The sequence below is a fragment of the Oryzias latipes genome, chromosome 13 (genome assembly GCF_053564925.1).
Source record: "Oryzias latipes strain Hd-rR chromosome 13, Olatipes_Hd-rR_3.1".
In the NCBI taxonomy this organism is placed as follows: Eukaryota; Metazoa; Chordata; class Actinopteri; order Beloniformes; family Adrianichthyidae; genus Oryzias; species Oryzias latipes.
Genome location: NC_136249.1, coordinates 8,353,914 through 8,378,130, shown reverse-complemented (window position 1 = coordinate 8,378,130; position 24,217 = coordinate 8,353,914). Strand labels below are relative to the sequence as shown.

At 39.0% G+C, this 24,217-nt stretch overlaps 24 non-coding genes across 24 annotated transcripts; all 24 read right to left on the bottom strand.

The window, feature by feature from the left end:
- Positions 1-428: 428 nt before the first annotated feature.
- On the bottom strand, positions 429-510 carry trnal-cag (transfer RNA leucine (anticodon CAG)). Its single transcript has one exon. It is a non-coding gene; the product is annotated as a tRNA-Leu (tRNA).
- Positions 511-1,431: 921 nt separating this feature from the next.
- trnal-cag (transfer RNA leucine (anticodon CAG)) lies at positions 1,432-1,513 on the bottom strand. The gene has a single exon. It is a non-coding gene; the product is annotated as a tRNA-Leu (tRNA).
- Positions 1,514-2,422: 909 nt separating this feature from the next.
- trnal-uag (transfer RNA leucine (anticodon UAG)) lies at positions 2,423-2,504 on the bottom strand. The gene has a single exon. It is a non-coding gene; the product is annotated as a tRNA-Leu (tRNA).
- Positions 2,505-3,425: 921 nt separating this feature from the next.
- trnal-cag (transfer RNA leucine (anticodon CAG)) lies at positions 3,426-3,507 on the bottom strand. Its single transcript has one exon. It is a non-coding gene; the product is annotated as a tRNA-Leu (tRNA).
- A 920-nt stretch (positions 3,508-4,427) lies between these two features.
- trnal-cag (transfer RNA leucine (anticodon CAG)) lies at positions 4,428-4,509 on the bottom strand. Its single transcript has one exon. It is a non-coding gene; the product is annotated as a tRNA-Leu (tRNA).
- A 909-nt stretch (positions 4,510-5,418) lies between these two features.
- On the bottom strand, positions 5,419-5,500 carry trnal-uag (transfer RNA leucine (anticodon UAG)). The gene has a single exon. It is a non-coding gene; the product is annotated as a tRNA-Leu (tRNA).
- Positions 5,501-6,410: 910 nt separating this feature from the next.
- On the bottom strand, positions 6,411-6,492 carry trnal-uag (transfer RNA leucine (anticodon UAG)). The gene has a single exon. It is a non-coding gene; the product is annotated as a tRNA-Leu (tRNA).
- A 910-nt stretch (positions 6,493-7,402) lies between these two features.
- trnal-uag (transfer RNA leucine (anticodon UAG)) lies at positions 7,403-7,484 on the bottom strand. The gene has a single exon. It is a non-coding gene; the product is annotated as a tRNA-Leu (tRNA).
- A 910-nt stretch (positions 7,485-8,394) lies between these two features.
- On the bottom strand, positions 8,395-8,476 carry trnal-uag (transfer RNA leucine (anticodon UAG)). The gene has a single exon. It is a non-coding gene; the product is annotated as a tRNA-Leu (tRNA).
- A 921-nt stretch (positions 8,477-9,397) lies between these two features.
- Positions 9,398-9,479, bottom strand: trnal-cag (transfer RNA leucine (anticodon CAG)). The gene has a single exon. It is a non-coding gene; the product is annotated as a tRNA-Leu (tRNA).
- Positions 9,480-10,388: 909 nt separating this feature from the next.
- trnal-uag (transfer RNA leucine (anticodon UAG)) lies at positions 10,389-10,470 on the bottom strand. The gene has a single exon. It is a non-coding gene; the product is annotated as a tRNA-Leu (tRNA).
- Positions 10,471-11,380: 910 nt separating this feature from the next.
- Positions 11,381-11,462, bottom strand: trnal-uag (transfer RNA leucine (anticodon UAG)). Its single transcript has one exon. It is a non-coding gene; the product is annotated as a tRNA-Leu (tRNA).
- Positions 11,463-12,383: 921 nt separating this feature from the next.
- On the bottom strand, positions 12,384-12,465 carry trnal-cag (transfer RNA leucine (anticodon CAG)). The gene has a single exon. It is a non-coding gene; the product is annotated as a tRNA-Leu (tRNA).
- A 909-nt stretch (positions 12,466-13,374) lies between these two features.
- trnal-uag (transfer RNA leucine (anticodon UAG)) lies at positions 13,375-13,456 on the bottom strand. Its single transcript has one exon. It is a non-coding gene; the product is annotated as a tRNA-Leu (tRNA).
- Positions 13,457-14,377: 921 nt separating this feature from the next.
- trnal-cag (transfer RNA leucine (anticodon CAG)) lies at positions 14,378-14,459 on the bottom strand. Its single transcript has one exon. It is a non-coding gene; the product is annotated as a tRNA-Leu (tRNA).
- Positions 14,460-15,368: 909 nt separating this feature from the next.
- Positions 15,369-15,450, bottom strand: trnal-uag (transfer RNA leucine (anticodon UAG)). Its single transcript has one exon. It is a non-coding gene; the product is annotated as a tRNA-Leu (tRNA).
- A 910-nt stretch (positions 15,451-16,360) lies between these two features.
- On the bottom strand, positions 16,361-16,442 carry trnal-uag (transfer RNA leucine (anticodon UAG)). Its single transcript has one exon. It is a non-coding gene; the product is annotated as a tRNA-Leu (tRNA).
- A 921-nt stretch (positions 16,443-17,363) lies between these two features.
- trnal-cag (transfer RNA leucine (anticodon CAG)) lies at positions 17,364-17,445 on the bottom strand. The gene has a single exon. It is a non-coding gene; the product is annotated as a tRNA-Leu (tRNA).
- Positions 17,446-18,354: 909 nt separating this feature from the next.
- trnal-cag (transfer RNA leucine (anticodon CAG)) lies at positions 18,355-18,436 on the bottom strand. Its single transcript has one exon. It is a non-coding gene; the product is annotated as a tRNA-Leu (tRNA).
- A 909-nt stretch (positions 18,437-19,345) lies between these two features.
- trnal-uag (transfer RNA leucine (anticodon UAG)) lies at positions 19,346-19,427 on the bottom strand. Its single transcript has one exon. It is a non-coding gene; the product is annotated as a tRNA-Leu (tRNA).
- Positions 19,428-20,348: 921 nt separating this feature from the next.
- trnal-cag (transfer RNA leucine (anticodon CAG)) lies at positions 20,349-20,430 on the bottom strand. Its single transcript has one exon. It is a non-coding gene; the product is annotated as a tRNA-Leu (tRNA).
- A 909-nt stretch (positions 20,431-21,339) lies between these two features.
- On the bottom strand, positions 21,340-21,421 carry trnal-uag (transfer RNA leucine (anticodon UAG)). Its single transcript has one exon. It is a non-coding gene; the product is annotated as a tRNA-Leu (tRNA).
- A 921-nt stretch (positions 21,422-22,342) lies between these two features.
- trnal-cag (transfer RNA leucine (anticodon CAG)) lies at positions 22,343-22,424 on the bottom strand. Its single transcript has one exon. It is a non-coding gene; the product is annotated as a tRNA-Leu (tRNA).
- A 909-nt stretch (positions 22,425-23,333) lies between these two features.
- Positions 23,334-23,415, bottom strand: trnal-uag (transfer RNA leucine (anticodon UAG)). Its single transcript has one exon. It is a non-coding gene; the product is annotated as a tRNA-Leu (tRNA).
- Between the last annotated feature and the right edge of the window lie 802 nt (positions 23,416-24,217).

Here is a 24,217-nt window from a genome sequence, read left to right as displayed (position 1 = left end):
AAAGATGGGAGTAATTGTCACCTCTGGTAACCAGTTTCAACTCCTAATGACTAAGTGAAACAGTCAAGAACTTGTAGCCTTCGCTCAGTGTTGTAATCACAAATATGTCAGCCATATTTGCAATAATCAACAATGACTTTATGAATACCAGATTTGTTGAAAACAACTTCCATAAATGCTTATGGAAAAAAACAGACAAAATATCAGGAGGAGTTTTTAATGAATAGATTGATAACATATTGATTTGCCTTTGGTTAATATGTAGCATGTGTGACAACAATGTTGAGAGCAAATAAAGTAAGTTTTGTCTGAATAAGTTCAAATCAAGCAAGCTATTAGGTGATGTTAATAGAGAACAAATGCAGAGCAGAGTTCCATTGATGAGGACACTATTATCCAGTATAGAAGTAGCCTGACTGTTGGCTGAATGTCAGAAGTGGGATTTGAACCCACGCCTCTTACGAGACTGCGACCTGAACGCAGCGCCTTGGACCGCTCAGCCATCCTGACATGCTCTACAAAAGCCAATGGCGAGTGCAATACAAAGAAGACCTATGTTCTTACCAACTGCTTGTCTGTTCAGAAGGCAAAGATTGATTGGTGAAAACGGCCTTTCCTTTTTTAACTGAATTTACACTACTGAGAAGTTTTTTCTTGGTAAGGACCCATGATACTCAACAGTTACAATGTCGTGGAACTCTTGTCTGGTGGTAGCACCAGGATGTTCCGCAATCTACGGTATTTGAGGAAACTTTGAATGTTGATAGAAATGAATAGCCACTGTGTTTCAGCTCCACATTAAATGCTGCTTCTTTGTTTGCTTTGCAATTTCAAAGCACGTATCTCCTTCTTTGTGTCCATTCTTACATTTTTATGACTCTGGTAGAAGATTTGGATTTGATTGTAAATAGAACAAAGTACAGAGGAACATATAAAGTAAGTGGCAAGTTGGCACATGAGGTGTAAGGCAGCCTGGATAGGAGATCCAGACTTTGATTGAATGAAAGATGGGAGTAATTGTCACCTCTGGTAACCAGTTTCAACTCCTAATGACTAAGTGAAACAGTCAAGAACTTGTAGCCTTCCCCCAGTGTTGTAATCACAAATATGTCAGCCATATTTGCAATAATCAACAATGACTTTATGAATAACAGATTTGTTGAAAACAACTTCCATAAATGCTTATGGAAAAAAACAGACAAAATATCAGGAGGAGTTTTTAATGAATAGATTGATAAGATATTGATTCGCCTTTGGTTAATATGTAGCATGTGTGACAACAATGTTGAGAGCAAATAAAGTAAGTTTTGTCTGAATAAGTTCAAATCAAGCAAGCTATTAGGTGATGTTAATAGAGAACAAATGCAGAGCAGAGTTCCATTGATGAGGACACTATTAGCCAGTATAGAAGTAGCCTGACTGTTGGCTGAATGTCAGAAGTGGGATTTGAACCCACGCCTCTTACGAGACTGCGACCTGAACGCAGCGCCTTAGACCGCTCGGCCATCCTGACATGCTCTACAAAAGCCAATGGCGAGTGCAATACAAAGAAGACCTATGTTCTTACCAACTGCTTGTCTGTTCAGAAGGCAAAGATTGATTGGTGAAAACGGCCTTTCCTTTTTTAACTGAATTTACACTACTGAGAAGTTTTTTCTTGGTAAGGACCCATGATACTCAACAGTTACAATGTCGTGGAACTCTTGTCTGGTGGTAGCACCAGGATGTTCCGCAGTCTACGGTATTGAAGAAACCTTGAATGTTGATAGAAATGAATAGCCACTGTGTTTCAGCTCCACATTAAATGCTGCTTCTTTGTTTGCTTTGCAATTTCAAAGCACGTATCTCCTTCTTTGTGTCCATTCTTACATTTTTATGACTCTGGTAGAAGATTTGGATTTGATTGTAAATAGAACAAAGTACAGAGGAACATATAAAGTAAGTGGCAAGTTGGCACATGAGGTGTAAGGCAGCCTGGATAGGAGATCCAGACTTTGATTGAATGAAAGATGGGAGTAATTGTCACCTCTGGTAACCAGTTTCAACTCCTAATGACTAAGTGAAACAGTCAAGAACTCGTAGCCTTCGCTCAGTGTTGTAATCACAAATATGTCAGCCATATCTGCAATAGACAACAATGACTTTATGAATACCAGATTTGTTGAAAACAACTTCCATAAATGCTTATGGAAAAAAACAGACAAAATATCAGGAGGAGTTTTTAATGAATAGATTGATAACATATTGATTTTCCTTTGGTTAATTTGTAGCATGTGTGACAACAATGTTGAGAGCAAGTAAAGTAAGTTTTGTCTGAATAAGTTAAGATGAAGCAAACTATTAGTTGATGTTAACAGAGAATAAATGCAGCGCAGAGTTCCATTGATGAGGACACCAATAGCCAGCATAGAAGTAGCCTGACTGTCAGAAGTGGGATTTGAACCCACGCCTCTTACGAGACTGCAACCTAAACGCAGCGCCTTGGACCGCTCGGCCATCCTGACATCCTCTACAAAAACCCAATGGTGAGTGCAATACAAAGAAGACCTATGCGCTTAACAACTGCTTGTCTGTTCAGAAGGCAAAGATTGATTGGTGAAAACGGCCTTTCCTTTTTTAACTGAATTTACACTACTGAGAAGTTTTTTCTTGGTAAGGACCCATGATACTCAACAGTTACAATGTCGTGGAACTCTTGTCTGGTGGTAGCACCAGGATGTTCCGCAGTCTACGGTATTGAAGAAACCTTGAATGTTGATAGAAATGAATAGCCACTGTGTTTCAGCTCCACATTAAATGCTGCTTCTTTGTTTGCTTTGCAATTTCAAAGCATGTATCTCCTTCTTTGTGTCCATTCTTACATTTTTATGACTCTGGTAGAAGATTTGGATTTGATTGTAAATAGAACAAAGTACAGAGGAACATATAAAGTAAGTGGCAAGTTGGCACATGAGGTGTAAGGCAGCCTGGATAGGAGATCCAGACTTTGATTGAATGAAAGATGGGAGTAATTGTCACCTCTGGTAACCAGTTTCAACTCCTAATGACTAAGTGAAACAGTCAAGAACTTGTAGCCTTCGCTCAGTGTTGTAATCACAAATATGTCAGCCATATTTGCAATAATCAACAATGACTTTATGAATACCAGATTTGTTGAAAACAACTTCCATAAATGCTTATGGAAAAAAACAGACAAAATATCAGGAGGAGTTTTTAATGAATAGATTGATAAGATATTGATTCGCCTTTGGTTAATATGTAGCATGTGTGACAACAATGTTGAGAGCAAATAAAGTAAGTTTTGTCTGAATAAGTTCAAATCAAGCAAGCTATTAGGTGATGTTAATAGAGAACAAATGCAGAGCAGAGTTCCATTGATGAGGACACTATTAGCCAGTATAGAAGTAGCCTGACTGTTGGCTGAATGTCAGAAGTGGGATTTGAACCCACGCCTCTTACGAGACTGCGACCTGAACGCAGCGCCTTGGACCGCTCGGCCATCCTGACATGCTCTACAAAAGCCAATGGCGAGTGCAATACAAAGAAGACCTATGTTCTTACCAACTGCTTGTCTGTTCAGAAGGCAAAGATTGATTGGTGAAAACGGCCTTTCCTTTTTTAACTGAATTTACACTACTGAGAAGTTTTTTCTTGGTAAGGACCCATGATACTCAACAGTTACAATGTCGTGGAACTCTTGTCTGGTGGTAGCACCAGGATGTTCCGCAGTCTACGGTATTGAAGAAACCTTGAATGTTGATAGAAATGAATAGCCACTGTGTTTCAGCTCCACATTAAATGCTGCTTCTTTGTTTGCTTTGCAATTTCAAAGCACGTATCTCCTTCTTTGTGTCCATTCTTACATTTTTATGACTCTGGTAGAAGATTTGGATTTGATTGTAAATAGAACAAAGTACAGAGGAACATATAAAGTAAGTGGCAAGTTGGCACATGAGGTGTAAGGCAGCCTGGATAGGAGATCCAGACTTTGATTGAATGAAAGATGGGAGTAATTGTCACCTCTGGTAACCAGTTTCAACTCCTAATGACTAAGTGAAACAGTCAAGATCTTGTAGCCTTCGCTCAGTGTTGTAATCACAAATATGTCAGCCATATTTGCAATAATCAACAATGACTTTATGAATACCAGATTTGTTGAAAACAACTTCCATAAATGCTTATGGAAAAAAACAGACAAAATATCAGGAGGAGTTTTTAATGAATAGATTGATAAGATATTGATTCGCCTTTGGTTAATATGTAGCATGTGTGACAACAATGTTGAGAGCAAATAAAGTAAGTTTTGTCTGAATAAGTTCAAATCAAGCAAGCTATTAGGTGATGTTAATAGAGAACAAATGCAGAGCAGAGTTCCATTGATGAGGACACTATTAGCCAGTATAGAAGTAGCCTGACTGTTGGCTGAATGTCAGAAGTGGGATTTGAACCCACGCCTCTTACGAGACTGCGACCTGAACGCAGCGCCTTGGACCGCTCGGCCATCCTGACATGCTCTACAAAAGCCAATGGCGAGAGCAATACAAAGAAGACCTATGTTCTTACCAACTGCTTGTCTGTTCAGAAGGCAAAGATTGATTGGTGAAAACGGCCTTTCCTTTTTTAACTGAATTTACACTACTGAGAAGTTTTTTCTTGGTAAGGACCCATGATACTCAACAGTTACAATGTCGTGGAACTCTTGTCTGGTGGTAGCACCAGGATGTTCCGCAATCTACGGTATTGAGGAAACTTTGAATGTTGATAGAAATGAATAGCCACTGTGTTTCAGCTCCACATTAAATGCTGCTTCTTTGTTTGCTTTGCAATTTCAAAGCACGTATCTCCTTCTTTGTGTCCATTCTTACATTTTTATGACTCTGGTAGAAGATTTGGATTTGATTGTAAATAGAACAAAGTACAGAGGAACATATAAAGTAAGTGGCAAGTTGGCACATGAGGTGTAAGGCAGCCTGGATAGGAGATCCAGACTTTGATTGAATGAAAGATGGGAGTAATTGTCACCTCTGGTAACCAGTTTCAACTCCTAATGACTAAGTGAAACAGTCAAGAACTCGTAGCCTTCGCTCAGTGTTGTAATCACAAATATGTCAGCCATATCTGCAATAGACAACAATGACTTTATGAATACCAGATTTGTTGAAAACAACTTCCATAAATGCTTATGGAAAAAAACAGACAAAATATCAGGAGGAGTTTTTAATGAATAGATTGATAACATATTGATTTGCCTTTGGTTAATTTGTAGCATGTGTGACAACAATGTTGAGAGCAAGTAAAGTAAGTTTTGTCTGAATAAGTTAAAATGAAGCAAGCTATTAGTTGATGTTAACAAAGAATAAATGCAGCGCAGAGTTCCATTGATGAGGACACCAATAGCCAGCATAGAAGTAGCCTGACTGTCAGAAGTGGGATTTGAACCCACGCCTCTTACGAGACTGCGACCTAAACGCAGCGCCCTGGACCGCTCGGCCATCCTGACATCCTCTACAAAAACCCAATGGTGAGTGCAATACAAAGAAGACCTATGCGCTTAACAACTGCTTGTCTGTTCAGAAGGCAAAGATTGATTGGTGAAAACGGCCTTTCCTTTTTTAACTGAATTTACACTACTGAGAAGTTTTTTCTTGGTAAGGACCCATGATACTCAACAGTTACAATGTCGTGGAACTCTTGTCTGGTGGTAGCACCAGGATGTTCCGCAATCTACGGTATTGAGGAAACTTTGAATGTTGATAGAAATGAATAGCCACTGTGTTTCAGCTCCACATTAAATGCTGCTTCTTTGTTTGCTTTGCAATTTCAAAGCACGTATCTCCTTCTTTGTGTCCATTCTTACATTTTTATGACTCTGGTAGAAGATTTGGATTTGATTGTAAATAGAACAAAGTACAGAGGAACATATAAAGTAAGTGGCAAGTTGGCACATGAGGTGTAAGGCAGCCTGGATAGGAGATCCAGACTTTGATTGAATGAAAAATGGGAGTAATTGTCACCTCTGGTAACCAGTTTCAACTCCTAATGACTAAGTGAAACAGTCAAGAACTCGTAGCCTTCGCTCAGTGTTGTAATCACAAATATGTCAGCCATATCTGCAATAGACAACAATGACTTTATGAATACCAGATTTGTTGAAAACAACTTCCATAAATGCTTATGGAAAAAAACAGACAAAATATCAGGAGGAGTTTTTAATGAATAGATTGATAACATATTGATTTGCCTTTGGTTAATTTGTAGCATGTGTGACAACAATGTTGAGAGCAAGTAAAGTAAGTTTTGTCTGAATAAGTTAAAATGAAGCAAGCTATTAGTTGATGTTAACAGAGAATAAATGCAGCGCAGAGTTCCATTGATGAGGACACCAATAGCCAGCATAGAAGTAGCCTGACTGTCAGAAGTGGGATTTGAACCCACGCCTCTTACGAGACTGCGACCTAAACGCAGCGCCTTGGACCGCTCGGCCATCCTGACATCCTCTACAAAAACCCAATGGTGAGTGCAATACAAAGAAGACCTATGCGCTTAACAACTGCTTGTCTGTTCAGAAGGCAAAGATTGATTGGTGAAAACGGCCTTTCCTTTTTTAACTGAATTTACACTACTGAGAAGTTTTTTCTTGGTAAGGACCCATGATACTCAACAGTTACAATGTCGTGGAACTCTTGTGTGGTGGTAGCACCAGGATGTTCCGCAATCTACGGTATTGAGGAAACTTTGAATGTTGATAGAAATGAATAGCCACTGTGTTTCAGCTCCACATTAAATGCTGCTTCTTTGTTTGCTTTGCAATTTCAAAGCACGTATCTCCTTCTTTGTGTCCATTCTTACATTTTTATGACTCTGGTAGAAGATTTGGATTTGATTGTAAATAGAACAAAGTACAGAGGAACATATAAAGTAAGTGGCAAGTTGGCACATGAGGTGTAAGGCAGCCTGGATAGGAGATCCAGACTTTGATTGAATGAAAGATGGGAGTAATTGTCACCTCTGGTAACCAGTTTCAACTCCTAATGACTAAGTGAAACAGTCAAGAACTCGTAGCCTTCGCTCAGTGTTGTAATCACAAATATGTCAGCCATATCTGCAATAGACAACAATGACTTTATGAATACCAGATTTGTTGAAAACAACTTCCATAAATGCTTATGGAAAAAAACAGACAAAATATCAGGAGGAGTTTTTAATGAATAGATTGATAACATATTGATTTGCCTTTGGTTAATTTGTAGCATGTGTGACAACAATGTTGAGAGCAAGTAAAGTAAGTTTTGTCTGAATAAGTTAAAATGAAGCAAGCTATTAGTTGATGTTAACAAAGAATAAATGCAGCGCAGAGTTCCATTGATGAGGACACCAATAGCCAGCATAGAAGTAGCCTGACTGTCAGAAGTGGGATTTGAACCCACGCCTCTTACGAGACTGCGACCTAAACGCAGCGCCCTGGACCGCTCGGCCATCCTGACATCCTCTACAAAAACCCAATGGTGAGTGCAATACAAAGAAGACCTATGCGCTTAACAACTGCTTGTCTGTTCAGAAGGCAAAGATTGATTGGTGAAAACGGCCTTTCCTTTTTTAACTGAATTTACACTACTGAGAAGTTTTTTCTTGGTAAGGACCCATGATACTCAACAGTTACAATGTCGTGGAACTCTTGTCTGGTGGTAGCACCAGGATGTTCCGCAATCTACGGTATTGAGGAAACTTTGAATGTTGATAGAAATGAATAGCCACTGTGTTTCAGCTCCACATTAAATGCTGCTTCTTTGTTTGCTTTGCAATTTCAAAGCACGTATCTCCTTCTTTGTGTCCATTCTTACATTTTTATGACTCTGGTAGAAGATTTGGATTTGATTGTAAATAGAACAAAGTACAGAGGAACATATAAAGTAAGTGGCAAGTTGGCACATGAGGTGTAAGGCAGCCTGGATAGGAGATCCAGACTTTGATTGAATGAAAAATGGGAGTAATTGTCACCTCTGGTAACCAGTTTCAACTCCTAATGACTAAGTGAAACAGTCAAGAACTCGTAGCCTTCGCTCAGTGTTGTAATCACAAATATGTCAGCCATATCTGCAATAGACAACAATGACTTTATGAATACCAGATTTGTTGAAAACAACTTCCATAAATGCTTATGGAAAAAAACAGACAAAATATCAGGAGGAGTTTTTAATGAATAGATTGATAACATATTGATTTGCCTTTGGTTAATTTGTAGCATGTGTGACAACAATGTTGAGAGCAAGTAAAGTAAGTTTTGTCTGAATAAGTTAAAATGAAGCAAGCTATTAGTTGATGTTAACAGAGAATAAATGCAGCGCAGAGTTCCATTGATGAGGACACCAATAGCCAGCATAGAAGTAGCCTGACTGTCAGAAGTGGGATTTGAACCCACGCCTCTTACGAGACTGCGACCTAAACGCAGCGCCTTGGACCGCTCGGCCATCCTGACATCCTCTACAAAAACCCAATGGTGAGTGCAATACAAAGAAGACCTATGCGCTTAACAACTGCTTGTCTGTTCAGAAGGCAAAGATTGATTGGTGAAAACGGCCTTTCCTTTTTTAACTGAATTTACACTACTGAGAAGTTTTTTCTTGGTAAGGACCCATGATACTCAACAGTTACAATGTCGTGGAACTCTTGTCTGGTGGTAGCACCAGGATGTTCCGCAGTCTACGGTATTGAGGAAACTTTGAATGTTGATAGAAATGAATAGCCACTGTGTTTCAGCTCCACATTAAATGCTGCTTCTTTGTTTGCTTTGCAATTTCAAAGCACGTATCTCCTTCTTTGTGTCCATTCTTACATTTTTATGACTCTGGTAGAAGATTTGGATTTGATTGTAAATAGAACAAAGTACAGAGGAACATATAAAGTAAGTGGCAAGTTGGCACATGAGGTGTAAGGCAGCCTGGATAGGAGATCCAGACTTTGATTGAATGAAAGATGGGAGTAATTGTCACCTCTGGTAACCAGTTTCAACTCCTAATGACTAAGTGAAACAGTCAAGAACTTGTAGCCTTCCCCCAGTGTTGTAATCACAAATATGTCAGCCATATTTGCAATAATCAACAATGACTTTATGAATAACAGATTTGTTGAAAACAACTTCCATAAATGCTTATGGAAAAAAACAGACAAAATATCAGGAGGAGTTTTTAATGAATAGATTGATAAGATATTGATTCGCCTTTGGTTAATATGTAGCATGTGTGACAACAATGTTGAGAGCAAATAAAGTAAGTTTTGTCTGAATAAGTTCAAATCAAGCAAGCTATTAGGTGATGTTAATAGAGAACAAATGCAGAGCAGAGTTCCATTGATGAGGACACTATTAGCCAGTATAGAAGTAGCCTGACTGTTGGCTGAATGTCAGAAGTGGGATTTGAACCCACGCCTCTTACGAGACTGCGACCTGAACGCAGCGCCTTGGACCGCTCGGCCATCCTGACATGCTCTCAAAAAGCCAATGGCGAGTGCAATACAAAGAAGACCTATGTTCTTACCAACTGCTTGTCTGTTCAGAAGGCAAAGATTGATTGGTGAAAACGGCCTTTCCTTTTTTAACTGAATTTACACTACTGAGAAGTTTTTTCTTGGTAAGGACCCATGATACTCAACAGTTACAATGTCGTGGAACTCTTGTCTGGTGGTAGCACCAGGATGTTCCGCAGTCTACGGTATTGAGGAAACTTTGAATGTTGATAGAAATGAATAGCCACTGTGTTTCAGCTCCACATTAAATGCTGCTTCTTTGTTTGCTTTGCAATTTCAAAGCACGTATCTCCTTCTTTGTGTCCATTCTTACATTTTTATGACTCTGGTAGAAGATTTGGATTTGATTGTAAATAGAACAAAGTACAGAGGAACATATAAAGTAAGTGGCAAGTTGGCACATGAGGTGTAAGGCAGCCTGGATAGGAGATCCAGACTTTGATTGAATGAAAGATGGGAGTAATTGTCACCTCTGGTAACCAGTTTCAACTCCTAATGACTAATTGAAAAAGCCAAGAACTCGTAGCCTTCGCTCAGTGTTGTAATCACAAATATGTCAGCCATATCTGCAATAATCAACAATGACTTTATGAATACCAGATTTGTTGAAAACAACTTCCATAAATGCTTATGGAAAAAAAACGACAAAATATCAGGAGGAGTTTTTAATGAATAGATTGATAACATATTGATTTGCCTTTAGTTAATATGTAGCATGTGTGACAACAATGTTGAGAGCAAGTAAAGTAAGTTTTGTCTGAATAAGTTCAAATCAAGCAAGCTATTAGGTGATGTTAATAGAGAACAAATGCAGAGCAGAGTTCCATTGATGAGGACACTATTAGCCAGTATAGAAGTAGCTTGACTGTCAGAAGTGGGATTTGAACCCACGCCTCTTACGAGACTGCGACCTAAACGCAGCGCCTTGGACCGCTCGGCCATCCTGACATCCTCTACAAAAACCCAATGGTGAGTGCAATACAAAGAAGACCTATGCGCTTAACAACTGCTTGTCTGTTCAGAAGGCAAAGATTGATTGGTGAAAACGGCCTTTCCTTTTTTAACTGAATTTACACTACTGAGAAGTTTTTTCTTGGTAAGGACCCATGATACTCAACAGTTACAATGTCGTGGAACTCTTGTCTGGTGGTAGCACCAGGATGTTCCGCAATCTACGGTATTGAGGAAACCTTGAATGTTGATAGAAATGAATAGCCACTGTGTTTCAGCTCCACATTAAATGCTGCTTCTTTGTTTGCTTTGCAATTTCAAAGCACGTATCTCCTTCTTTGTGTCCATTCTTACATTTTTATGACTCTGGTAGAAGATTTGGATTTGATTGTAAATAGAACAAAGTACAGAGGAACATATAAAGTAAGTGGCAAGTTGGCACATGAGGTGTAAGGCAGCCTGGATAGGAGATCCAGACTTTGATTGAATGAAAGATGGGAGTAATTGTCACCTCTGGTAACCAGTTTCAACTCCTAATGACTAAGTGAAACAGTCAAGAACTCGTAGCCTTCGCTCAGTGTTGTAATCACAAATATGTCAGCCATATCTGCAATAGACAACAATGACTTTATGAATACCAGATTTGTTGAAAACAACTTCCATAAATGCTTATGGAAAATAACAGACAAAATATCAGGAGGAGTTTTTAATGAATAGATTGATAACATATTGATTTGCCTTTGGTTAATTTGTAGCATGTGTGACAACAATGTTGAGAGCAAGTAAAGTAAGTTTTGTCTGAATAAGTTAAAATGAAGCAAGCTATTAGTTGATGTTAACAGAGAATAAATGCAGCGCAGAGTTCCATTGATGAGGACACCAATAGCCAGCATAGAAGTAGCCTGACTGTCAGAAGTGGGATTTGAACCCACGCCTCTTACGAGACTGCGACCTAAACGCAGCGCCTTGGACCGCTCGGCCATCCTGACATCCTCTACAAAAACCCAATGGTGAGTGCAATACAAAGAAGACCTATGCGCTTAACAACTGCTTGTCTGTTCAGAAGGCAAAGATTGATTGGTGAAAACGGCCTTTCCTTTTTTAACTGAATTTACACTACTGAGAAGTTTTTTCTTGGTAAGGACCCATGATACTCAACAGTTACAATGTCGTGGAACTCTTGTCTGGTGGTAGCACCAGGATGTTCCGCAGTCTACGGTATTGAGGAAACTTTGAATGTTGATAGAAATGAATAGCCACTGTGTTTCAGCTCCACATTAAATGCTGCTTCTTTGTTTGCTTTGCAATTTCAAAGCACGTATCTCCTTCTTTGTGTCCATTCTTACATTTTTATGACTCTGGTAGAAGATTTGGATTTGATTGTAAATAGAAAAAAGTACAGAGGAACATATAAAGTAAGTGGCAAGTTGGCACATGAGGTGTAAGGCAGCCTGGATAGGAGATCCAGACTTTGATTGAATGAAAGATGGGAGTAATTGTCACCTCTGGTAACCAGTTTCAACTCCTAATGACTAAGTGAAACAGTCAAGAACTTGTAGCCTTCGCTCAGTGTTGTAATCACAAATATGTCAGCCATATTTGCAATAATCAACAATGACTTTATGAATAACAGATTTGTTGAAAACAACTTCCATAAATGCTTATGGAAAAAAAACGACAAAATATCAGGAGGAGTTTTTAATGAATAGATTGATAACATATTGATTTGCCTTTGGTTAATATGTAGTATGTGTGACAACAATGTTGAGAGCAAGTAAAGTAAGTTTTGTCTGAATAAGTTAAAATGAAGCAAGCTATTAGTTGATGTTAACAGAGAATAAATGCAGAGCAGAGTTCCATTGATGAGGACACCAATAGCCAGTATAGAAGTAGCCTGACTGTTGGCTGAATGTCAGAAGTGGGATTTGAACCCACGCCTCTTACGAGACTGCGACCTGAACGCAGCGCCTTGGACCGCTCGGCCATCCTGACATGCTCTACAAAAGCCAATGGCGAGTGCAATACAAAGAAGACCTATGTTCTTACCAACTGCTTGTCTGTTCAGAAGGCAAAGATTGATTGGTGAAAACGGCCTTTCCTTTTTTAACTGAATTTACACTACTGAGAAGTTTTTTCTTGGTAAGGACCCATGATACTCAACAGTTACAATGTCGTGGAACTCTTGTCTGGTGGTAGCACCAGGATGTTCCGCAGTCTACGGTATTGAGGAAACTTTGAATGTTGATAGAAATGAATAGCCACTGTGTTTCAGCTCCACATTAAATGCTGCTTCTTTGTTTGCTTTGCAATTTCAAAGCACGTATCTCCTTCTTTGTGTCCATTCTTACATTTTTATGACTCTGGTAGAAGATTTGGATTTGATTGTAAATAGAACAAAGTACAGAGGAACATATAAAGTAAGTGGCAAGTTGGCACATGAGGTGTAAGGCAGCCTGGATAGGAGATCCAGACTTTGATTGAATGAAAGATGGGAGTAATTGTCACCTCTGGTAACCAGTTTCAACTCCTAATGACTAATTGAAAAAGCCAAGAACTCGTAGCCTTCGCTCAGTGTTGTAATCACAAATATGTCAGCCATATCTGCAATAGACAACAATGACTTTATGAATACCAGATTTGTTGAAAACAACTTCCATAAATGCTTATGGAAAAAAAACGACAAAATATCAGGAGGAGTTTTTAATGAATAGATTGATAACATATTGATTTGCCTTTGGTTAATTTGTAGCATGTGTGACAACAATGTTGAGAGCAAGTAAAGTAAGTTTTGTCTGAATAAGTTAAAATGAAGCAAGCTATTAGTTGATGTTAGCAGAGAATAAATGCAGCGCAGAGTTCCATTGATGAGGACACCAATAGCCAGCATAGAAGTAGCCTGACTGTCAGAAGTGGGATTTGAACCCACGCCTCTTACGAGACTGCAACCTAAACGCAGCGCCTTGGACCGCTCGGCCATCTTGACATCCTCTACAAAAACCCAATGGTGAGTGCAATACAAAGAAGACCTATGCGCTTAACAACTGCTTGTCTGTTCAGAAGGCAAAGATTGATTGGTGAAAACGGCCTTTCCTTTTTTAACTGAATTTACACTACTGAGAAGTTTTTTCTTGGTAAGGACCCATGATACTCAACAGTTACAATGTCGTGGAACTCTTGTCTGGTGGTAGCACCAGGATGTTCCGCAGTCTACGGTATTGAAGAAACCTTGAATGTTGATAGAAATGAATAGCCACTGTGTTTCAGCTCCACATTAAATGCTGCTTCTTTGTTTGCTTTGCAATTTCAAAGCACGTATCTCCTTCTTTGTGTCCATTCTTACATTTTTATGACTCTGGTAGAAGATTTGGATTTGATTGTAAATAGAAAAAAGTACAGAGGAACATATAAAGTAAGTGGCAAGTTGGCACATGAGGTGTAAGGCAGCCTGGATAGGAGATCCAGACTTTGATTGAATGAAAGATGGGAGTAATTGTCACCTCTGGTAACCAGTTTCAACTCCTAATGACTAAGTGAAACAGTCAAGAACTTGTAGCCTTCGCTCAGTGTTGTAATCACAAATATGTCAGCCATATTTGCAATAATCAACAATGACTTTATGAATAACAGATTTGTTGAAAACAACTTCCATAAATGCTTATGGAAAAAAAACGACAAAATATCAGGAGGAGTTTTTAATGAATAGATTGATAACATATTGATTTGCCTTTGGTTAATATGTAGTATGTGTGACAACAATGTTGAGAGCAAGTAAAGTAAGTTTTGTCTGAATAAGTTAAAATGAAGCAAGCTATTAGTTGATGTTAACAGAGAATAAATGCAGAGCAGAGTTCCATTGATGAGGACACCAATAGCCAGTATAGAAGTAGCCTGACTGTTGGCTGAATGTCAGAAGTGGGATTTGAACCCACGCCTCTTACGAGACTGCGACCTGAACGCAGCGCCTTGGACCGCTCGGCCATCCTGACATGCTCTACAAAAGCCAATGGCGAGTGCAATACAAAGAAGACCTATGTTCTTACCAACTGCTTGTCTGTTCAGAAGGCAAAGATTGATTGGTGAAAACGGCCTTTCCTTTTTTAACTGAATTTACACTACTGAGAAGTTTTTTCTTGGTAAGGACCCATGATACTCAACAGTTACAATGTCGTGGAACTCTTGTCTGGTGGTAGCACCAGGATGTTCCGCAGTCTACGGTATTGAGGAAACTTTGAATGTTGATAGAAATGAATAGCCACTGTGTTTCAGCTCCACATTAAATGCTGCTTCTTTGTTTGCTTTGCAATTTCAAAGCACGTATCTCCTTCTTTGTGTCCATTCTTACATTTTTATGACTCTGGTAGAAGATTTGGATTTGATTGTAAATAGAACAAAGTACAGAGGAACATATAAAGTAAGTGGCAAGTTGGCACATGAGGTGTAAGGCAGCCTGGATAGGAGATCCAGACTTTGATTGAATGAAAGATGGGAGTAATTGTCACCTCTGGTAACCAGTTTCAACTCCTAATGACTAATTGAAAAAGCCAAGAACTCGTAGCCTTCGCTCAGTGTTGTAATCACAAATATGTCAGCCATATCTGCAATAGACAACAATGACTTTATGAATACCAGATTTGTTGAAAACAACTTCCATAAATGCTTATGGAAAAAAAACGACAAAATATCAGGAGGAGTTTTTAATGAATAGATTGATAACATATTGATTTGCCTTTGGTTAATTTGTAGCATGTGTGACAACAATGTTGAGAGCAAGTAAAGTAAGTTTTGTCTGAATAAGTTAAAATGAAGCAAGCTATTAGTTGATGTTAGCAGAGAATAAATGCAGCGCAGAGTTCCATTGATGAGGACACCAATAGCCAGCATAGAAGTAGCCTGACTGTCAGAAGTGGGATTTGAACCCACGCCTCTTACGAGACTGCAACCTAAACGCAGCGCCTTGGACCGCTCGGCCATCTTGACATCCTCTACAAAAACCCAATGGTGAGTGCAATACAAAGAAGACCTATGCGCTTAACAACTGCTTGTCTGTTCAGAAGGCAAAGATTGATTGGTGAAAACGGCCTTTCCTTTTTTAACTGAATTTACACTACTGAGAAGTTTTTTCTTGGTAAGGACCCATGATACTCAACAGTTACAATGTCGTGGAACTCTTGTCTGGTGGTAGCACCAGGATGTTCCGCAGTCTACGGTATTGAAGAAACCTTGAATGTTGATAGAAATGAATAGCCACTGTGTTTCAGCTCCACATTAAATGCTGCTTCTTTGTTTGCTTTGCAATTTCAAAGCACGTATCTCCTTCTTTGTGTCCATTCTTACATTTTTATGACTCTGGTAGAAGATTTGGATTTGATTGTAAATAGAACAAAGTACAGAGGAACATATAAAATAAGTGGCAAGTTGGCACATGAGGTGTAAGGCAGCCTGGATAGGAGATCCAGACTTTGATTGAATGAAAGATGGGAGTAATTGTCACCTCTGGTAACCAGTTTCAACTCCTAATGACTAAGTGAAACAGTCAAGAACTCGTAGCCTTCGCTCAGTGTTGTAATCACAAATATGTCAGCCATATCTGCAATAGACAACAATGACTTTATGAATACCAGATTTGTTGAAAACAACTTCCATAAATGCTTATGGAAAATAACAGACAAAATATCAGGAGGAGTTTTTAATGAATAGATTGATAACATATTGATTTGCCTTTGGTTAATTTGTAGCATGTGTGACAACAATGTTGAGAGCAAGTAAAGTAAGTTTTGTCTGAATAAGTTAAAATGAAGCAAGCTATTAGTTGATGTTAACAGAGAATAAATGCAGCGCAGAGTTCCATTGATGAGGACACCAATAGCCAGCATAGAAGTAGCCTGACTGTCAGAAGTGGGATTTGAACCCACGCCTCTTACGAGACTGCGACCTAAACGCAGCGCCTTGGACCGCTCGGCCATCCTGACATCCTCTACAAAAACCCAATGGTGAGTGCAATACAAAGAAGACCTATGCGCTTAACAACTGCTTGTCTGTTCAGAAGGCAAAGATTGATTGGTGAAAACGGCCTTTCCTTTTTTAACTGAATTTACACTACTGAGAAGTTTTTTCTTGGTAAGGACCCATGATACTCAACAGTTACAATGTCGTGGAACTCTTGTCTGGTGGTAGCACCAGGATGTTCCGCAGTCTACGGTATTGAGGAAACTTTGAATGTTGATAGAAATGAATAGCCACTGTGTTTCAGCTCCACATTAAATGCTGCTTCTTTGTTTGCTTTGCAATTTCAAAGCACGTATCTCCTTCTTTGTGTCCATTCTTACATTTTTATGACTCTGGTAGAAGATTTGGATTTGATTGTAAATAGAAAAAAGTACAGAGGAACATATAAAGTAAGTGGCAAGTTGGCACATGAGGTGTAAGGCAGCCTGGATAGGAGATCCAGACTTTGATTGAATGAAAGATGGGAGTAATTGTCACCTCTGGTAACCAGTTTCAACTCCTAATGACTAAGTGAAACAGTCAAGAACTTGTAGCCTTCGCTCAGTGTTGTAATCACAAATATGTCAGCCATATTTGCAATAATCAACAATGACTTTATGAATAACAGATTTGTTGAAAACAACTTCCATAAATGCTTATGGAAAAAAAACGACAAAATATCAGGAGGAGTTTTTAATGAATAGATTGATAACATATTGATTTGCCTTTGGTTAATATGTAGTATGTGTGACAACAATGTTGAGAGCAAGTAAAGTAAGTTTTGTCTGAATAAGTTAAAATGAAGCAAGCTATTAGTTGATGTTAACAGAGAATAAATGCAGAGCAGAGTTCCATTGATGAGGACACCAATAGCCAGTATAGAAGTAGCCTGACTGTTGGCTGAATGTCAGAAGTGGGATTTGAACCCACGCCTCTTACGAGACTGCGACCTGAACGCAGCGCCTTGGACCGCTCGGCCATCCTGACATGCTCTACAAAAGCCAATGGCGAGTGCAATACAAAGAAGACCTATGTTCTTACCAACTGCTTGTCTGTTCAGAAGGCAAAGATTGATTGGTGAAAACGGCCTTTCCTTTTTTAACTGAATTTACACTACTGAGAAGTTTTTTCTTGGTAAGGACCCATGATACTCAACAGTTACAATGTCGTGGAACTCTTGTCTGGTGGTAGCACCAGGATGTTCCGCAGTCTACGGTATTGAGGAAACTTTGAATGTTGATAGAAATGAATAGCCACTGTGTTTCAGCTCCCCATTAAATGCTGCTTCTTTGTTTGCTTTGCAATTTCAAAGCACGTATCTCCTTCTTTGTGTCCATTCTTACATTTTTATGACTCTGGTAGAAGATTTGGATTTGATTGTAAATAGAACAAAGTACAGAGGAACATATAAAGTAAGTGGCAAGTTGGCACATGAGGTGTAAGGCAGCCTGGATAGGAGATCCAGACTTTGATTGAATGAAAGATGGGAGTAATTGTCACCTCTGGTAACCAGTTTCAACTCCTAATGACTAATTGAAAAAGCCAAGAACTCGTAGCCTTCGCTCAGTGTTGTAATCACAAATATGTCAGCCATATCTGCAATAGACAACAATGACTTTATGAATACCAGATTTGTTGAAAACAACTTCCATAAATGCTTATGGAAAAAAAACGACAAAATATCAGGAGGAGTTTTTAATGAATAGATTGATAACATAATGATTTGCCTTTGGTTAATTTGTAGCATGTGTGACAACAATGTTGAGAGCAAGTAAAGTAAGTTTTGTCTGAATAAGTTAAAATGAAGCAAGCTATTAGTTGATGTTAACAGAGAATAAATGCAGCGCAGAGTTCCATTGATGAGGACACCAATAGCCAGCATAGAAGTAGCCTGTCTGTCAGAAGTGGGATTTGAACCCACGCCTCTTACGAGACTGCGACCTGAACGCAGCGCCTTGGACCGCTCGGCCATCCTGACATGCTCTACAAAAGCCAATGGCGAGTGCAATACAAAGAAGACCTATGTTCTTACCAACTGCTTGTCTGTTCAGAAGGCAAAGATTGATTGGTGAAAACGGCCTTTCCTTTTTTAACTGAATTTACACTACTGAGAAGTTTTTTCTTGGTAAGGACCCATGATACTCAACAGTTACAATGTCGTGGAACTCTTGTCTGGTGGTAGCACCAGGATGTTCCGCAATCTACGGTATTGAGGAAACTTTGAATGTTGATAGAAATGAATAGCCACTGTGTTTCAGCTCCACATTAAATGCTGCTTCTTTGTTTGCTTTGCAATTTCAAAGCACGTATCTCCTTCTTTGTGTCCATTCTTACATTTTTATGACTCTGGTAGAAGATTTGGATTTGATTGTAAATAGAACAAAGTACAGAGGAACATATAAAGTAAGTGGCAAGTTGGCACATGAGGTGTAAGGCAGCCTGGATAGGAGATCCAGACTTTGATTGAATGAAAGATGGGAGTAATTGTCACCTCTGGTAACCAGTTTCAACTCCTAATGACTAAGTGAAACAGTCAAGAACTCGTAGCCTTCGCTCAGTGTTGTAATCACAAATATGTCAGCCATATCTGCAATAGACAACAATGACTTTATGAATACCAGATTTGTTGAAAACAACTTCCATAAATGCTTATGGAAAAAAACAGACAAAATATCAGGAGGAGTTTTTAATGAATAGATTGATAACATATTGATTTGCCTTTGGTTAATTAGTAGCATGTGTGACAACAATGTTGAGAGCAAGTAAAGTAAGTTTTGTCTGAATAAGTTAAAATGAAGCAAGCTATTAGTTGATGTTAACAGAGAATAAATGCAGCGCAGAGTTCCATTGATGAGGACACCAATAACCAGCATAGAAGTAGCCTGACTGTCAGAAGTGGGATTTGAACCCACGCCTCTTACGAGACTGCGACCTAAACGCAGCGCCTTGGACCGCTCGGCCATCCTGACATCCTCTACAAAAACCCAATGGTGAGTGCAATACAAAGAAGACCTATGCGCTTAACAACTGCTTGTCTGTTCAGAAGGCAAAGATTGATTGGTGAAAACGGCCTTTCCTTTTTTAACTGAATTTACACTACTGAGAAGTTTTTTCTTGGTAAGGACCCATGATACTCAACAGTTACAATGTCGTGGAACTCTTGTCTGGTGGTAGCACCAGGATGTTCCGCAGTCTACGGTATTGAGGAAACTTTGAATGTTGATAGAAATGAATAGCCACTGTGTTTCAGCTCCACATTAAATGCTGCTTCTTTGTTTGCTTTGCAATTTCAAAGCACGTATCTCCTTCTTTGTGTCCATTCTTACATTTTTATGACTCTGGTAGAAGATTTGGATTTGATTGTAAATAGAACAAAGTACAGAGGAACATATAAAGTAAGTGGCAAGTTGGCACATGAGGTGTAAGGCAGCCTGGATAGGAGATCCAGACTTTGATTGAATGAAAGATGGGAGTAATTGTCACCTCTGGTAACCAGTTTCAACTCCTAATGACTAATTGAAAAAGCCAAGAACTCGTAGCCTTCGCTCAGTGTTGTAATCACAAATATGTCAGCCATATCTGCAATAGACAACAATGACTTTATGAATACCAGATTTGTTGAAAACAACTTCCATAAATGCTTATGGAAAAAAAACGACAAAATATCAGGAGGAGTTTTTAATGAATAGATTGATAACATATTGATTTGCCTTTGGTTAATATGTAGTATGTGTGACAACAATGTTGAGAGCAAGTAAAGTAAGTTTTGTCTGAATAAGTTAAAATGAAGCAAGCTATTAGTTGATGTTAACAGAGAATAAATGCAGAGCAGAGTTCCATTGATGAGGACACCAATAGCCAGTATAGAAGTAGCCTGACTGTTGGCTGAATGTCAGAAGTGGGATTTGAACCCACGCTTCTTACGAGACTGCGACCTGAACGCAGCGCCTTGGACCGCTCGGCCATCCTGACATGCTCTACAAAAGCCAATGGCGAGTGCAATACAAAGAAGACCTATGTTCTTACCAACTGCTTGTCTGTTCAGAAGGCAAAGATTGATTGGTGAAAACGGCCTTTCCTTTTTTAACTGAATTTACACTACTGAGAAGTTTTTTCTTGGTAAGGACCCATGATACTCAACAGTTACAATGTCGTGGAACTCTTGTCTGGTGGTAGCACCAGGATGTTCCGCAGTCTACGGTATTGAGGAAACTTTGAATGTTGATAGAAATGAATAGCCACTGTGTTTCAGCTCCACATTAAATGCTGCTTCTTTGTTTGCTTTGCAATTTCAAAGCACGTATCTCCTTCTTTGTGTCCATTCTTACATTTTTATGACTCTGGTAGAAGATTTGGATTTGATTGTAAATAGAACAAAGTACAGAGGAACATATAAAGTAAGTGGCAAGTTGGCACATGAGGTGTAAGGCAGCCTGGATAGGAGATCCAGACTTTGATTGAATGAAAGATGGGAGTAATTGTCACCTCTGGTAACCAGTTTCAACTCCTAATGACTAAGTGAAACAGTCAAGAAATTGTAGCCTTCGCTCAGTGTTGTAATCACAAATATGTCAGCCATATCTGCAATAGACAACAATGACTTTATGAATACCAGATTTGTTGAAAACAACTTCCATAAATGCTTATGGAAAAAAACAGACAAAATATCAGGAGGAGTTTTTAATGAATAGATTGATAACATATTGATTTGCCTTTGGTTAATTTGTAGCATGTGTGACAACAATGTTGAGAGCAAGTAAAGTAAGTTTTGTCTGAATAAGTTAAAATGAAGCAAGCTATTAGTTGATGTTAACAGAGAATAAATGCAGCGCAGAATTCCATTGATGAGGACACCAATAGCCAGCATAGAAGTAGCCTGACTGTCAGAAGTGGGATTTGAACCCACGCCTCTTACGAGACTGCAACCTAAACGCAGCGCCTTGGACCGCTCGGCCATCCTGACATCCTCTACAAAAACCCAATGGTGAGTGCAATACAAAGAAGACTTATGCGCTTAACAACTGCTTGTCTGTTCAGAAGGCAAAGATTGATTGGTGAAAACGGCCTTTCCTTTTTTAACTGAATTTACACTACTGAGAAGTTTTTTCTTGGTAAGGACCCATGATACTCAACAGTTACAATGTCGTGGAACTCTTGTCTGGTGGTAGCACCAGGATGTTCCGCAGTCTACGGTATTGAAGAAACCTTGAATGTTGATAGAAATGAATAGCCACTGTGTTTCAGCTCCACATTAAATGCTGCTTCTTTGTTTGCTTTGCAATTTCAAAGCCTGTATCTCCTTCTTTGTGTCCATTCTTACATTTTTATGACTCTGGTAGAAGATTTGGATTTGATTGTAAATAGAACAAAGTACAGAGGAACATATAAAGAAAGTGGCAAGTTGGCACATGAGGTGTAAGGCAGCCTGGATAGGAGATCCAGACTTTGATTGAATGAAAGATGGGAGTAATTGTCACCTCTGGTAACCAGTTTCAACTCCTAATGACTAAGTGAAACAGTCAAGAACTTGTAGCCTTCGCTCAGTGTTGTAATCACAAATATGTCAGCCATATTTGCAATAATCAACAATGACTTTATGAATACCAGATTTGTTGAAAACAACTTCCATAAATGCTTATGGAAAAAAACAGACAAAATATCAGGAGGAGTTTTTAATGAATAGATTGATAAGATATTGATTCGCCTTTGGTTAATATGTAGCATGTGTGACAACAATGTTGAGAGCAAATAAAGTAAGTTTTGTCTGAATAAGTTCAAATCAAGCAAGCTATTAGGTGATGTTAATAGAGAACAAATGCAGAGCAGAGTTCCATTGATGAGGACACTATTAGCCAGTATAGAAGTAGCCTGACTGTTGGCTGAATGTCAGAAGTGGGATTTGAACCCACGCCTCTTACGAGACTGCGACCTGAACGCAGCGCCTTGGACCGCTCGGCCATCCTGACATGCTCTACAAAAGCCAATGGCGAGTGCAATACAAAGAAGACCTATGTTCTTACCAACTGCTTGTCTGTTCAGAAGGCAAAGATTGATTGGTGAAAACGGCCTTTCCTTTTTTAACTGAATTTACACTACTGAGAAGTTTTTTCTTGGTAAGGACCCATGATACTCAACAGTTACAATGTCGTGGAACTATTGTCTGGTGGTAGCACCAGGATGTTCCGCAGTCTACGGTATTGAGGAAACTTTGAATGTTGATAGAAATGAATAGCCACTGTGTTTCAGCTCCCCATTAAATGCTGCTTCTTTGTTTGCTTTGCAATTTCAAAGCACGTATCTCCTTCTTTGTGTCCATTCTTACATTTTTATGACTCTGGTAGAAGATTTGGATTTGATTGTAAATAGAACAAAGTACAGAGGAACATATAAAGTAAGTGGCAAGTTGGCACATGAGGTGTAAGGCAGCCTGGATAGGAGATCCAGACTTTGATTGAATGAAAGATGGGAGTAATTGTCACCTCTGGTAACCAGTTTCAACTCCTAATGACTAATTGAAAAAGCCAAGAACTCGTAGCCTTCGCTCAGTGTTGTAATCACAAATATGTCAGCCATATCTGCAATAGACAACAATGACTTTATGAATACCAGATTTGTTGAAAACGACTTCCATAAATGCTTATGGAAAAAAAACGACAAAATATCAGGAGGAGTTTTTAATGAATAGATTGATAACATATTGATTTGCCTTTGGTTAATTTGTAGCATGTGTGACAACAATGTTGAGAGCAAGTAAAGTAAGTTTTGTCTGAATAAGTTAAAATGAAGCAAGCTATTAGTTGATGTTAACAGAGAATAAATGCAGCGCAGAGTTCCATTGATGAGGACACCAATAGCCAGCATAGAAGTAGCCTGACTGTCAGAAGTGGGATTTGAACCCACGCCTCTTACGAGACTGCAACCTAAACGCAGCGCCTTGGACCGCTCGGCCATCCTGACATGCTCTACAAAAGCCAATGGCGAGTGCAATACAAAGAAGACCTATGTTCTTACCAACTGCTTGTCTGTTCAGAAGGCAAAGATTGATTGGTGAAAACGGCCTTTCCTTTTTTAACTGAATTTACACTACTGAGAAGTTTTTTCTTGGTAAGGACCCATGATACTCAACAGTTACAATGTCGTGGAACTCTTGTCTGGTGGTAGCACCAGGATGTTCCGCAGTCTACGGTATTGAGGAAACTTTGAATGTTGATAGAAATGAATAGCCACTGTGTTTCAGCTCCCCATTAAATGCTGCTTCTTTGTTTGCTTTGCAATTTCAAAGCACGTATCTCCTTCTTTGTGTCCATTCTTACATTTTTATGACTCTGGTAGAAGATTTGGATTTGATTGTAAATAGAACAAAGTACAGAGGAACATATAAAGTAAGTGGCAAGTTGGCACATGAGGTGTAAGGCAGCCTGGATAGGAGATCCAGACTTTGATTGAATGAAAGATGGGAGTAATTGTCACCTCTGGTAACCAGTTTCAACTCCTAATGACTAATTGAAAAAGCCAAGAACTCGTAGCCTTCGCTCAGTGTTGTAATCACAAATATGTCAGCCATATCTGCAATAGACAACAATGACTTTATGAATACCAGATTTGTTGAAAACGACTTCCATAAATGCTTATGGAAAAAAAACGACAAAATATCAGGAGGAGTTTTTAATGAATAGATTGATAAGATATTGATTCGCCTTTGGTTAATATGTAGCATGTGTGACAACAATGTTGAGAGCAAATAAAGTAAGTTTTGTCT